Source organism: Molossus molossus, unplaced genomic scaffold (genome assembly GCF_014108415.1).
Source record: "Molossus molossus isolate mMolMol1 unplaced genomic scaffold, mMolMol1.p scaffold_m16_p_2, whole genome shotgun sequence".
NCBI classification, from domain to species: domain Eukaryota; kingdom Metazoa; phylum Chordata; class Mammalia; order Chiroptera; family Molossidae; genus Molossus; species Molossus molossus.
Window position 1 is genome coordinate 18,572,607 of NW_023425355.1, and position 14,880 is coordinate 18,587,486.

Sequence of the window (14,880 nt, forward strand, 5' to 3'; positions counted from 1 at the left end):
TTGTCATTACACCCAAAATGCCAGTCAAAGTAAGCATCATAAAATACTGTCAGCTGTACTCTTGGGAATAATTCTCTGACACATTTGTAATATGAACTGTTGCACATTCTCTTTAGCCCAATTTTCATGGTAAATTTGATGACAATAATTGTAGTGTTTCTATTAGCATACTAGCTTGTTTCTTAAATGATGCCAAAGAAAGTAAACGCAGCACTTAGAACATGTAGATTGGTTTCCATTCACTATCTGACATTTTCTTGATCAACATTTAGGTTAAAAAAATAATAATAAATAATTGCTTTGGTATTTTAATTCAGTTGTAACTGAAAGGTATTTTTAGAAAGAAGAAATGGGAAGCATAAACCAGAGGGGGGAGTAGCAAAAAGAGCTACAAAATGTTCATGATCTCAGAAAAAAAAGTATTACATGTAGATTTTCTTTGAATTCAAACACATACAGTAGGTTTGAAAGTCACATATAACTTGTTGAAAGCAGTTCACTATTTCAGCTGTTGTGACTGCCCCACAGTGGTATAGCTAAACATAAAAGAATAAGACTTCAGAATTTTTCATTTTCTGTTCATACAAAGGGGAGTTATTATCATTTTCTTTACCATGCCATATTAATAATCAATATTTGCAGCCCCAAGCACACATAGTCCAAAATCGCATTTCTTTAGAGAGCTCTTATTAAAGAGATAAAGCATCTTCCCTTAGATGGTGTTACATTTTCCATTCCTAAACACTAGTCTAGATGAACTGAAATGGAGGCACACGAGGTAGATAAATGAGACTGATTCAGAGAACAAGCCAGTCATTGAATCTCAGGAATTACAAATGATTTTGAAAGGAATTCGTGAATGGCGAAAGTTTCAGGGCGAGCACTTGACATGCCCAAGTGAATGAATCTGTTATTTTAAACCCTGCCCAAATCCATCCTGCTTAAGTACAATATTTTCTGGTTTGTCACTTTTGTCACCTCTATTTCAGGATGTATTATACTTTAGATATAGTGACTCGTGATCACTCCATGACAGGATTACTACTGCCTTTACCATAGTAACACTTGGTTTATTTAATAATTATATTCGTCTAGTAATAGCATATAATGAAGCTTTAATTTTCATCCCTTTCATTATAGGCTATATCTGGAGGTGAAAAGTTATTTTTCTTTAACTTACTTGAAGTTATAAAAGTCAACAGGCTACTGCTAGACCTGTACTCTGTTTTACTCTAAAACAATAAATAAATCAACTGTTCATAAGTTTTTAAGCACAGGAGTTCATATTTCAAGCATTCACACAGTAGTGGTATTTTCCCAGGAAATTTGAAATATCAAAACCTGACAAAATGTAAGTATAATAAAGTACACTAAAAAAGCAAACACATTCTGCTTATAAGACTTCATTGTACTTGGTCAGGGCACATGCCCGGGTTGCGGGCTCGATTACCAGTAGGGGGCGTGCAGGAGGCAGCTGATCGGTGTTTGTATCTCACATCGATGTTTCTCTCTCTCTTCCTCATTCTCTAAAAACTCAATTAAAACACACACACCTGGCCGGTTTGGCTCAGCGGTTAGAGTATCAGCCTGCGGTCCCGAGAGACCTGGGTTTGGTTCCCGCTAAGGGCACGTACCTTGGTTGCGGTTTGTCCCCGGCCCTGGTTGGTAGTGCGGGTGGCGGCCGCTCGGTGTGTCCCTTTCACATCGATGTTTCTCTCTCTCTCTCTCTCCCTCCTACTCTATCTGAACAAAAAATGTCCTCGGGTGAGGATAAACACACACACACACACACACACACACACACACACATATTTTTCCACACTGGCCAGTGTGGCTCAGAGGTTAGAACATCGGCCCAGACCAAAGAGCCACGGGTTCAATTCTAATCAAGGGGACGTACCTTGGTTGTGGTTTGTCCCCAGCCCTGGTTGGGGTCATGTGTCCCTCTCGCATTGATGTCTCTCTCTCTCCCTCCTTCCCTCTCTATCTGAAGATAAATGGAAAAATATCCTCAGGTGCGGACTGGGAAAAAAAAAAAAAAAGACTTCATTGTAACACTATGCTTTTTTGTCTGGTTTGGTTTCATTTGTTTTTGCATCCAACATGATGTGAAAAGTTAACTAGAAATTTTAGTTAATGTTCCAATTAACACAGTTAACTGAAACTCTTCTTACAAGTTGAAATACTGTGTCACTTCGACTGAGAGAACTGGAAAACATGGCCTATAAATGCTCTGAAGGAGGTTAAAATACAAAGTGTAAGTTATTTGATAGATTCTCAAGTCCATAGTAAAGTGATAAAATTGAGTTTTTGTTGTAATTGAAAGCATTTCGGCCATGTCCTCTCAGTCATATTTCTGTTTCTGTTTTAGAAGCAGCTGTGTTCTTACCTCCCTTAATTCAGAGAAGTTATTGAGTTTGCAAGGTTAAATATCAAATCTTATTCCCTCTGGTCACTTGAAGCACACTGCGCTGCCCAACCAAGCCCTAATGAATTATTACCTCTCTCCGATAAACAGGATGCTAGTTCTAAGAAGCATTTAATGACATCCACAATTAAAAGTCTTACCTAAAAAATCTGTTTATGAAAGAATTAGCCTCATTAGTGGGTTTGCCACAAAGTCACTCTTAATGATGTTCTCTGGAAGACATTAGAGGTGAAAAAGGAAGGGAATTTAAAAAGGAAAACAAGCATGAGAACAAACAACCCTCTACCTTTGATTCCGTTTTTCAGGTCACTGACAACTATCACGATTGCCCCTGAAAACAAAGGATGTGGAATGAGAATCAAAGGGAAAAGCATGAAATTGTTCACCCCTAAGACTCTCCTCTGCTTTTCGGAAGAACTAGGCATAAAGCTATAGAGGGAGTGGCCACAAGGTCATAGCACATTTTCATATATATTTTTTAAAGTACCTATATTGGTTTTCTATTGTTATCATATCACATTGTCACAATCTTAGAGGCTTAAAAAAAACCCGCATTTTTATGTCATAGTTCTATAGGTCAGAAGTTCAGATGGACTTGAATGGCTTCTCTGCTCAGGGTGTCACAGGGCTAAAATCAAAGCGTTCGTAGATCTGTGCTCCTTTAGTGTATGTTTTGGAAAATAATCTACTTCCAAGCTCATTCAGATTGTGGGCAGAATCCAGTTCCCTATGGCTGCAGGACTGAGGTTTCAGCTCTCTTACTGGCTGTTGGCTGGCGGTTATCCGCATAACCTCTCACATGATCTCCATATTCACAGTAGCAAAGATGCATTGAATCCCGGGTGTTCTTGGGATCTCTCACTTTCTCTCTTCTGTGACAAGCAGGAGAAAATTCTACTTTTATTTATTTACTTAATTTTTTTATCTTTATTAATTTTTAGAGAGAGAGGGGAGAGGGAGTGATAGAAACATCGATGAGAGAGAACATTGATTGGCCGCCTCCTGCATGCCCCCCACTGGGGATCAGGCCCACAACCTGGGCATGTGCCCTGACCGGGAATCAAACTGGCGACCTCTTGGTGCATGGGTTGACGCTCAACCACTGAGCCACACTGGCTGGGCCAAAACTCTCTACTTTTAAAAGTAGAGATTGTGATTAGGTCAAGCCTACCTATATATAGTACCTGCATTTTATGCTCAGCTGACCTGGGACATTAATTACATCTGCAAAATCCCTTCATGACAGTACCTAGATAAATGTTTGATTGAAACACTGGGGCATGGAACTCTTGAGCAGGTTCAGGGATGGAGGAATCTTTACAATTCTGCCTGCCACAGGACCCCTTCCTCTAAGAGAAAAAACTTCCAAGATGCACAGCTTCAATTTAAGCCTCAATTGAAAATCACTTATGCTGTGAACTATTTATTGCACAACCATACACAACAGTCTTGAGCTATATCGTCTAGGGGGTCACAAGTTCTTACACTAACCCTTTCACTTCTTTCTCTCCTTACAACCTTTCATGCCTTGCCCAGCCCTACTTATTAAAAAGATCAGATCTTGTCCTGGCCTGTTTGGCTCGGCGGTTAGAATGTTAGCCCATGTATCAGAGTCCCAGGTTCGGTTCCTGCTAAGGGCACATACCTCAGTGGCTGTTTTTCCCCGGCCCCAGTTGGGGTCATGTGGGTGGCAGCCACTCGATGGGTCTCTCTCACGTTCATGTTTTTCTCTCTCTTTTCCTCCCTCTCTCCCTCTTGCTCTCTCTGAAGATAAATGCAAAAATGTCATCGGGTGAAGATAAAAAAAAAAATTGTAGTTGTTAATTTCCAATACAGACCATGGTCAAGTGAGGAGTATAGAATTGTGCTGCTAACGTTATCACCTGAGATATACTAAATCACATTTCACTTTGCAAGTGTATTTGTGAAGGAACCTCTACCATTAAGAAGCCATCTGAGTCTGGCTGGTGTGGCTCAGTGGCTGAGCATCAACCCATGCATCAAGAGGTCACCGGTTCCATTCCCGGTCAGGGCACATGCCTAGGGTGTGGGCCCAATCCTCAATGGGGGGGGGCATGCAGGAGGTGGCCAGTTGATGTTCTCTCTCATCGATGTTTCTATCTCTCTCTCCCTCTTACTTCGTCTCTAAAATCAATAAAGGAAAAAAAATTAAAAAACAAAGCCATCTGAGGTGATACAATAATAAAAATGGAGAGCACACAGAGAAGTAACTATGAAAAAATGCTTTAGATAGATCTAGTAGATATGTAGACAAAAAGCAATTGTTTAAATAATCACACTTCTTGAGTCTGAATTGTCTTGGAATGCAAAGGAACCTCTTGAGGGTGCTAAACTTCTAGTGGATTGAAACCTCATTCCGAAAACATGGAGCTTGAACCTCTCTACTGGGTAGAAAAGTGGATATGTACTTCACTTGCAAACTGTCAAGTAACTGACCAAGACAACTACTATTTCCATGCAAATGTTAGATAACTGTAATCCCTTCTCAAACATGAACATTCCATTACTCCTCAGGGTCACTGTAAATCACAAAAGGGTTTATTTTAGAAAGTTTTAAGTCTACCATAGTAAGGCCTTTGGCATTCTAAGAGAGAGGTGCTTCAGTGGTTCGCGACCTTCCTAATGCCACGACCCTTTAATACAGTTCCTCATGTTGTGGTGACCCCCAACCATAAAATTACTTTTGTTGCTACTTCATAACTATAATTTTGCTACTGTTATGTCTTAGGCAATTCCTGTGAAAGGGTCGTTTGACCCCCAAAGGGGTCACGACCCACAGGTTGAGAACTGCTGTGCTAGATGATTAAAACAAGGCTGCTGGCCCTGGCCAGTGTGGCTCAGTTAGTCATAGCACCATCCCTTGCATCATAAAGTTGCGGGTTCAATTCCTGGTCAGGGCACATACCCACATTACTGGTTTGATCCCGGGGTGGGGGGAGAGGCAACAGATTCATGTTTCTCACATCAATGTTTTTCTCTCTGCCTCCCTCTCTCTCTCTTCCCCTCTCAATTAGGTCAAGGAAACAATAAAGCTATGAAAAAACAAGGCTGCTGGAACTCTGGCACTATGTAGCCTATGTTTACAAATTAAAATACAATGCAGCCCTGGCCGGTTTGGTTCAGTGGTTAGAGCGTCAGCTGGAAGACCAGAGAGACCCGGGTTCGGTTCCCGCTAAGGGCACGTACCTCGGGTGCAGTTTGTCCCCGGCCCCAGTTGGGGTCGTATGTGTGGTGACCAGTCGATATGTCTCTCTCACCCCCATGTTTCTGTCTCTTCCCTCTTCCTTTTCTCCCTCCTGCTCTGTTTGAAGATAAATGCAAAAAAAAAAAAAAAAAGATGCAATGCAGTTTGTTAGGAAACACACTGACTTGAATTTAGGATATGTGGATTTTAAATCTAGCTCTGACTCTAACTATAAGTCCTTTTTTGTTAAGCCTGAGTTACAGTTTCTTTATCAGTAAAATGGGAATGCAGGCCTACATGCTTTTCTTTTTTTTTTTTTTTAAATCCTCGAGGATATTTTTCTATTTATCTTCAGAGAGAGTGGGAGGGAGAGAGAGGGAGAGAAAGGGAAAGAAAGAGATACATCGGTGTGAGAGGGACACATCAACGGGCTGTATCCCGCATGACCCAACCAGAGCTTGGGATGAACCGCAATGGAGGTACGTGCCCTTGATCGGAATCGAACCCTTGACTCATTGGTCCGCGGGCTGACGCTCTAACCGCTGAGCCAAACCGGCCAGGGCTACATGATTTTCTTTAATATCTCAATGAGTTCTGAGAGTCTATAATGACAGCGTCATGGACTTCTGATAAGCCTTTTGACAAATGCATGTGCCACATCTGTGTAAACTGCCACTTTCTAGGCCAGCTGTTATTAGAACAAACTGTGATGCAGGGCGAGCCCCTGAGGGTCAGGAGAACTTAATTTTCATCCTGATTCTACCAATATGTGGAGTAACACTGGCGGCTTTATCTCCTTCTATCTCATCTCCTCATCTCTAAAATTGAGCGAAGGCTTTCTAAAGCACTTAATAGTGTTATTTCCTGAGGATCAATCAAATAACACACATGAAGTGTTTGAAAAACTCAAAATCATATAGAAATGTAAGAGATAATAAATGTATCTTGGCAATTTACTATAATGAACAATTAATCTGCCAGTCAATAGATGGGTATGCTTGTGAATAAGTTATTTCAATCCTCTTGGCCTCAGTGTTCTCAAAGGTAAAATGAGAAGGATGACCTATATCAGTGATTTTTTTCCAAGTAGTTTTTGTTTTTTTTTTTGTTTTTTCTTTTGGCATTTTTGCATTTGTCTTCAGATAGAGCGGGAGGGAGACAGGGAGGAAGAGAGAGGGAAAAACATCGATGCGAGAGAGACACATCAACTGGCTGCCACCCACACAACCCCATCCGGGGCCGGGGACAAACTGCAACCGAGGTACATGCCCCTAGCGGGAACCAAACCCGGGACTCAGGTCTGCAGGCCGATAGTCTAACGGCTGAGCCAAACGGGCCAGGGCTAGCTTTTGTTTTTTAGCAGCACAACTGACTTCATAGAAATTACTGAATCCCCACATATGTATCAGGAGAAAAACAGAGCAGTTTGAATTGAGGATGACCCAGGGCCTTGCCCACCCAGCTTCTTTCTCATTATACCCCCATACCATAACAGAAGGTACCATAAGGTACTATGACATCCTAGGACTCCGAGGAATATATTTTGAAAACATCTGGAGTACACACAATTTTTAATCTGTTCTTTAGTTTCAAGCATGTGTTTAAAATTATGACAACTGAAAAGATCTATTCACTTGCTTTTGAATAGACAGTTTTTATTATCTAAGAAAAGAATAGGAAGTAAATTCAACACTTTTATAGCAACTTTCTTTTCATTTGTGTTGTTTGTCCTTTGATTTTCATATTTTAAAAGACTACAATGTCTCCCCAATTATGAAACAAACTTTGTCATAAATGCATTTACTATTTCTACTTCATTGGTTAGAGATTAAAGCAGATTTATCTTCTACTTAAAACATCATTGTAAAACAACTGCTTCTAGTGTTCTCATCACACAAAGTAGTTATTACCAGCTCCAAAACTGACTGAAATTTTGTATCACAGCACTGATTAATTCCACAATAAACACTCACAAAGAAAAATCAATAGCTTGCTGATGTTATTGGACCCATAGCAAGACCTAGACCCCATCAGACTGACATATTTCTGGACACAGTATTTTATTTCTTTTCAAATGATAAAAAGTAAGTTTATGACCATGGACTTATATGGCATTATGGTGCTCTTCTGAAAAGAATATCAAAAAATTGCCTGGCTGGTGAGGCTCAGTGGTTGAGAGTCAACCCATGCACCAAGAGTTCGCTGGTTCCATTCCCAGTCAGGGCACATGCCCAGGTTGTGGGCCCGATCCCCAGTGGGGGGCATGCAGAAGGTGGCCAGTCGATGTTGTCTCTCATCGATGTTTCTATCTCTCTCTCCCTCTCCCTTCCTCATTCTCTAAAATCTAGATGGGAAAAAAAAAATTTAAATAAAAAGAGTATCAAAAATAGATGGTTATAAGTGAGCTAAAAACAGGTAGTGCCACTATTCCAACAAGGTATGTTATTAATGAATAAGTACTTACTATGCACCCAGTACATATACCTAATGAATTCAGAATTCCACTTAAAGAAGAATTGCATTTGTCTTAAATTTTATAAAGTTTATCACAGGAGCATCCATTTACAGCTGAGGGATTATTCTGCTATACAATTAGAAACATAATTTTCAAACTAATTGAAAGCCTATATGTATATTAGAGTCAGGTTAATTTTAGAAAAGCGTATGTCTGATGGTTTAAACAAGAACACAAATAGAAATTACAAAGCTAGTACTATAAATTCCTTGACTGTTTTTCAAAAAGGACTTTGGTGAACAGAATAAAATTGCAAATGTCATTGATCTATAAAGTATATTATTTCCTGGGGAGAGTTTAATAAAACTACTTAAAATAAGTGTTTTGTTTTTAATATCCTCTATGTTGAACACTATTTTTAATCTTAACCAAAGAAACAGTGATTTACCTATGTGGCTTCAGTGTCCATGGTTGACTGTGCCGAGCCCAAACTGATGTCACACCATAATCGCCTAACGTATCAATAATCTATAAAGTGAAATTGGTCTGTGAGAGAACATTGTGTTGATCTGCTGAATTACGTACACTGGAATACTTCCAAGTTCTCTTTCATAAAAAAAAAAAAAAAAAAAAGTGAATCTCTTAATGAGATAAAGACAAAAGGAAATTAGCAAAGAAATTATGGTTAAGTAAAATGACTCTCAGTTACATTGTGACTATCATCTGAAGTCACTTTTCAAAGTAATGTATCAGTCATCTCGGTGGTGCTACTTAGTGACAAAATAACATTTAAGACAACGTAACATAGATGTTTGAGACAGGAAGTAAAAGAAAACTACATATAACAGATGCTATAAGTGTTTTTAATTAGGCAGAATGTAATTTAGCCGAAACTGTATTTTGACCAAGAAATTGATACTGTTCCCAGGAATGTTTTGATATATGGTAAAGACACTCTCTTCCCAAAGCCTAGAATTTAAAGATCTGCTACTTAAATCTATTAATTCGATTTTCTTTATTTTAATTATTTTCTTTTAAAATTTTATCATAAAAATATAAAAATGTAACATTTTGAGTCACAAGCAATTCTAAACTAATGGGCCTCAATTTCCCTCCTGTGATATTTCTTCAATATCCAAGTAACTTTATCTCTTTTTTTCGTATGCTTTCTCAGTAGAAATAGAAGTACATTATAAGTCACTGCTTCTCAACATGAGTTCAACAGAACAATAACAGATGTTATTGATAAAAAGGAAGAAAAAATACAGACTCCATAAGCAATTAATTTTGGGAATTTATTTTTTAAACTTTATGTATTGATTTTTAGAGACAGAATAAGTTAGAGAGAGAGAAAGAAACATCGATTTGCTGTCCCATTTATTTATGCATTCATTGGTTGATTCTTTTTTTCTTTTTTAATTCCTCACCCGAGGATATTTTTCAAGTTATTATCAGATAGAGTGGGAGGGAGGGGGAGAGAGAGACAGAGAGAAACATTGAGGTGATGGAGCCACATCGACTGGTTGCCTCCTGCATGACCCAAGCAAGGCCGGGAACGAACTGCAACCGAGGTACGTGCCCATGACCGGAACTGAACCCGAGACTCATTGGTCCACAGGCTGATGCTCCAACCGCTGAGCCAAACCAGCCAGGGTCATTGGTTGATTCTTGTATATGCCCTGACCAGGGATCAAACCCACAACCTAGGTGTATTGTGAGGACATTCACCAATTAAGCTCCTGGGCCAGGGTTTTGACTCTATTTCTTTGCCACAATATATCCTGGAGACTTTAAAATTAATATTAATTACAAATCCAAGGACATGCTAACTAAACGTATCACTTAGCTAACAAGTACTTGTTAAAGGTTATATCATTGTCTGAATGCATCTTAGGTAGTTTAATAAGCAAACTGATGTATCTGCTGCAGTCCTCGTGCACTGGGTATTAGGATCACCGAAATGTTCACTTGCTTAATTAAGTAATTGCTCAATTTAGAATTTGTGACCACCCGATACTAGATTTAGTGGTGCATGGACTCTGATTCAGCAGCAAATATTTCAAAATAGAAAACTCTTGTGTGTGTGTGTGTGTGTGTGTGTGTGTGTGCGTGTGTGTGTATGTGTGTGAACCTGCATACACAGTATATTAACAACAGCCAGAATTTCTGATCTCTATCTTCTTTATTTTTTTTTTCAGTTTCCTCTATCATCTTTTACATTTTTTAGTATTATCAACACAGGACTGGTAAATTACTGAGTGCAAATTTATGGCATTCTGTGCATATATGAACAAATGCCAGAAGGAAAAGAGCACAAGACAATTCTTTCTCTCTGTTGTCATTGTGATTTCAGGAAGTGTTAGCACATTTCTGGCATCCTTGCTTAATAGCTTGCATCCGTTTTAACAAGCCAAGTTCAAGAAAAACCTTATTCTTTCAAACTTAGGATTTGTCATTATTTTGAGATTCATTAGTTTAATTAGTAGAGGACTGTACTAATGAGTCCAAGGCCACGGAACTGAGTCACATGTAGGCCGGTTAATTTTGTACAGAAAAAAATATATATTTTCTTTCCACCCACACTAGGCCCTTTGCCATTAACTAGCCCTCTAATAAATGTCTTTTTTTTTTTTTTATCATACAGGAAACTTCACCACTGCTACTTTTTTTAAGAAGCAAGCAGGATCATATGCTTGTTCATTATTAATTACTAGATCTTCAGCCATACTTCTAAACACACAATTACTTAAAGAAACTTTCTCAAGGGGGAAAATTCAAGATTCCATCATATTTTTTGTTTGTTTGTTTTTTAATTAATTTATTTTCCAATTAAAGTTGACATAATATTACATTAGTTTCAGGTATACAACATAGGGATTAAACATTTATATACCTTATGAGATCTAGTATCCCATCATATTTTATATATAATAAGATCTATCATATTTTAAATAACAATGTCCCAGCATAATTCAAACAGACTCATAGACACAGAGAACAGACTGATGGTAGCTGGAGGAGCAGGAGGTTGGGGATTGGATATGTTCCATTTTAACTAATACATTTCAGGTTGCGCTATCTTTTTTACAAGTATCGATGTTTTGTTTAATTGAAAAATACTATGTGCAGTATTACAACGAGGAAAAACAATTTAGGGATTCATGGGCTATTATTATCTGCTAAAATCTAATTAGCCTTTATTTTCATAAAATAATCCCATTCATTTCAATTTAGTCTGTCAATTATGATTCCATTTTTTTTTTCTTCTGAGAGCATACTGTAAATAATAGCCCAGAATTTCAATGGGAGTAGATAAAATCATTGCATTTCTGTATACCTCTGTCATAGAAAAATAACAAAAATGACAACTGGTCTGATGGAAAGTTTGAAAGTTTGACTAATGCTCCTTTTGTGTGAAATATAATATACTTAGTAGTTCAAAGTGGAAAAAATCTAATCCGAGAGGATTGTCATCATAGAATTTGAAAGAGAGATTGATTTGATAGCTTTCTATTTTATGTTCAATACAAAATTCCATTTCATTTGATTTCTCAGGAATTTCATATTATCCTTTAAACACGGCAGATGATTATCTGAGAAGAAAAATGTCTTCTGACCAAAAGCCCAAAACTTGAACAAATTCTATAATTTCTAAGATGACAAGGGCCACTCCTAGTTTACAGAGCTCCATACTCTACATATTGCATGCTTTTTGTCCTTTAATTAAAGAACTAAAATCTCTTCCAGAAATGAATGAAGATTTTTTTTTTTTTTTATCCTCACCCGAGGATATTTTTCCATTTTTTGTACAGATAGAATGGGAGGGAGAGAGAGGAAGGGAGAGAGAGTGAGAAACATCGACGTGAAGGGACACATCGAGTGGCTGCCACCCACACGACCAACCAGGGCCGGGGACAAACTGCAATCGAAGTACGTGCCCTTAGCGGGAACCGAACCCGGGTCTCTCCGGACCACAGGCCGACGCTCTAACCGCTGAGCCAAACTGGCCAGGGCATGAATGAAGATTTTGATTTTATTTTCCTGTGCGGTGCCGATTTGGTTAAGAATCATATTTCAGAAGGTTACAAAACCTGAAATTTTTTTCATAATTAAACATTGAAATCATTTTGAAGGCCTAAATTAACCCACACAGTAAAGACCCAAGCTTATAAGTTAAATTCTATTTTCAAAGATTATTTTTAAAATTTTTTCTGGAAGAGTCAAAGGGCAGACATTTGACATGAATCAATAAGGGGTGAATTGTGGTTCTGTATCGTATACACAGCGGGGCTCTCTTTAACAAATGGATGCAAAACTACTCAGATGAAATTTGGTTTAAACAAACTATTAGTTTATAAAGAAAAATGAATCACAACAAACAAAATTGTTTTAAATCTGATAGCACAAAACATCACAAAATTCAAGAGAATGCATATGTGTATTAATAAACTGCTTGAGCCCGGCTGGTGTGGCTCAGTGGTTGAGCATCGACCCATGCACCAAAAGGTCGCCAGTTCAATTCCCAGTCAGGACACGTGCCCAGGTTGTGGGCCCAATCCCCAGTGGGGGGCATGCAGGAGGCAGCCAATCAATGTTCTCTCTCATCCATGTTTCTATTTCTCTCTCCCTCTCCCTTCCTCTCCCTCTAAAAATCAATAAAGAAAAAAAAAATTTAAAATAAAAATTAAATTAAATAAATACACTGCTTGACATCTCTCTATAATACTGTTTTCAACATTTTTGACTACAGATCATTTCACTGTCTCTTCACATGACAATTATTTTCTAATACCAGGCCTCAGAAGAGGCCTATGCAAGTGAAGGGCCTTAAGTGAAAACTTGACTAGCTTTGCAGTAAACCTGCCTCTGTTGATATCAATCATTTGATCACTGTGTGCTTGTTCAAATGATCTAAACTAGTGACAACCTACTGTTTCAAAATATATATTTATATATGTCTGTATTTATTTACCTGTGCATATATATATATATATATATATATATGCACACAAACATATAATACAAAGCATTCATTTTAATTTTGGGATGTATTTAAAAGCAAATGACTCCTCAAGAAAGACATGTGATATGGTGGGAGGTGGGGTGAAAAGGGATATTCATTTTCTACAAATAAATTGAGGTTACCAATATACCTTCTCCTGCCTCCTTCAATGAATGAGAGTTGTACTCAGCATTATTTAACTCACCGTCTAGATCTATAAAATACGTGCAAGATGGAAAGGTGATTTACGGAATTAATTTACCTTACAACATGTTTTGAATATAGAGTTCTTCATTAAGTTTTTATTCATGAATGAATAAATGAACTAACAAATGAGTGGGTGAATGATACAGCTTTCTTGACCTCCCATTTTCTTTTACCTCAATGACTACTTTAGGTGTCGAATGAAGTCTAAATTTATTGGTCTATTGGAGTATTCAACTATATTAAAATGTATCAAGTGCTTCATTAGCAGTGTTTATGCTCATTATCTCATTTATTCCTTATAACAATTCTCGAGGTAATTATATTTCTCAATACAGAGATATTGAAATTGGAATATAGAGAGTTTAAGTAACATCAAATGTGCTACAGCTAGAATACCACATATATATATATATATATATTTTTTTTTTTCTTTATTGACTTTTTCTATATTGATCTTAGAGGGAGAGAGAGATAGAAACATCGATTGGCTGCCTCCTGCATGCCTCCCACTGGGGATCAGGCCCACAACATGGGCATGTTCCCTGACCGGGAATCGAACTGGTGACCTCTTGGTGCATGGGTCGACGCTCAACCACAGAGACACACCAGCCAGGCGTACAGCTAGAATACCATAGATTTACAAATTGAATTCAGGCTTTCTAGACCCAGGTAAAATATACCATAGCTATTCCTGTTTCCTTCATGCTATACTGTAAAAATATAACAAAAAAATCCTATTAAATTCAAATTTTGTTCTAGACAAGCTCTATACAAATTATGACAAAAAGAGTTACAATGGGATCTCTCATTGTTGTACTACAATGTGCAGATTTCTTCAATTTATTCCCTTTCATTTCCATGTCCATAAAATGTTCTTCCTATCCCTAGTTTTGAAATGGTGTGGTCTGCTTTGAGCAGTAACACATTAAGGGTAACACGAATGTTAATAGTATGACATTGTGTTAATAGTATGGCATCGTTTTACGGTGAAAGATTAACCTCATCATGATGAGGCAGACCCGTCAGAAGAGCCCAAAATGGTGCATTTAAAACACCCTAGCTGAATATTTCATACTACTTCATACTATTTCAAAAGGGTTCTCTGATTGAATAAACTCCGCATGTGCCCCTGCTGAAGAGTCACCACACATATTTGCATATTAAAGACCCAAGAAGCCTGGCCGGTTTGGCTCAGAGGTTAGAGCATCGGCTGTGGACCAGAGTCCTGGGTTCGGTTCCACTAAGGGCATGTACCTCAGGTGTAGTTTTTCCCCAGCCCCAGTTGGGGTCGTGTGGGTGGCAACCAGTCAATGTGTCTCTCTCCCTCTTCCTCCCTCTCTCCCTCCCGCTCTATCTGAAAATGAATGCAAAAATGTCCTCGGGTGAGGATTTAAAAAAAGACCCAAGAGATCCTACTCTAAATAAACCTGTTTCTGCCCTAGAAGCACACCTACCTTCCTGAACTCCAACATGTACCTCTGCTGCCTCCTAGAGGGCCTCAGCCACAGCACACCCATCATTACTGCCCTCTCTCCCTGAGTTTTCTACTGCAGACTATACTGCTTGAACCTGCACCTGGGAGG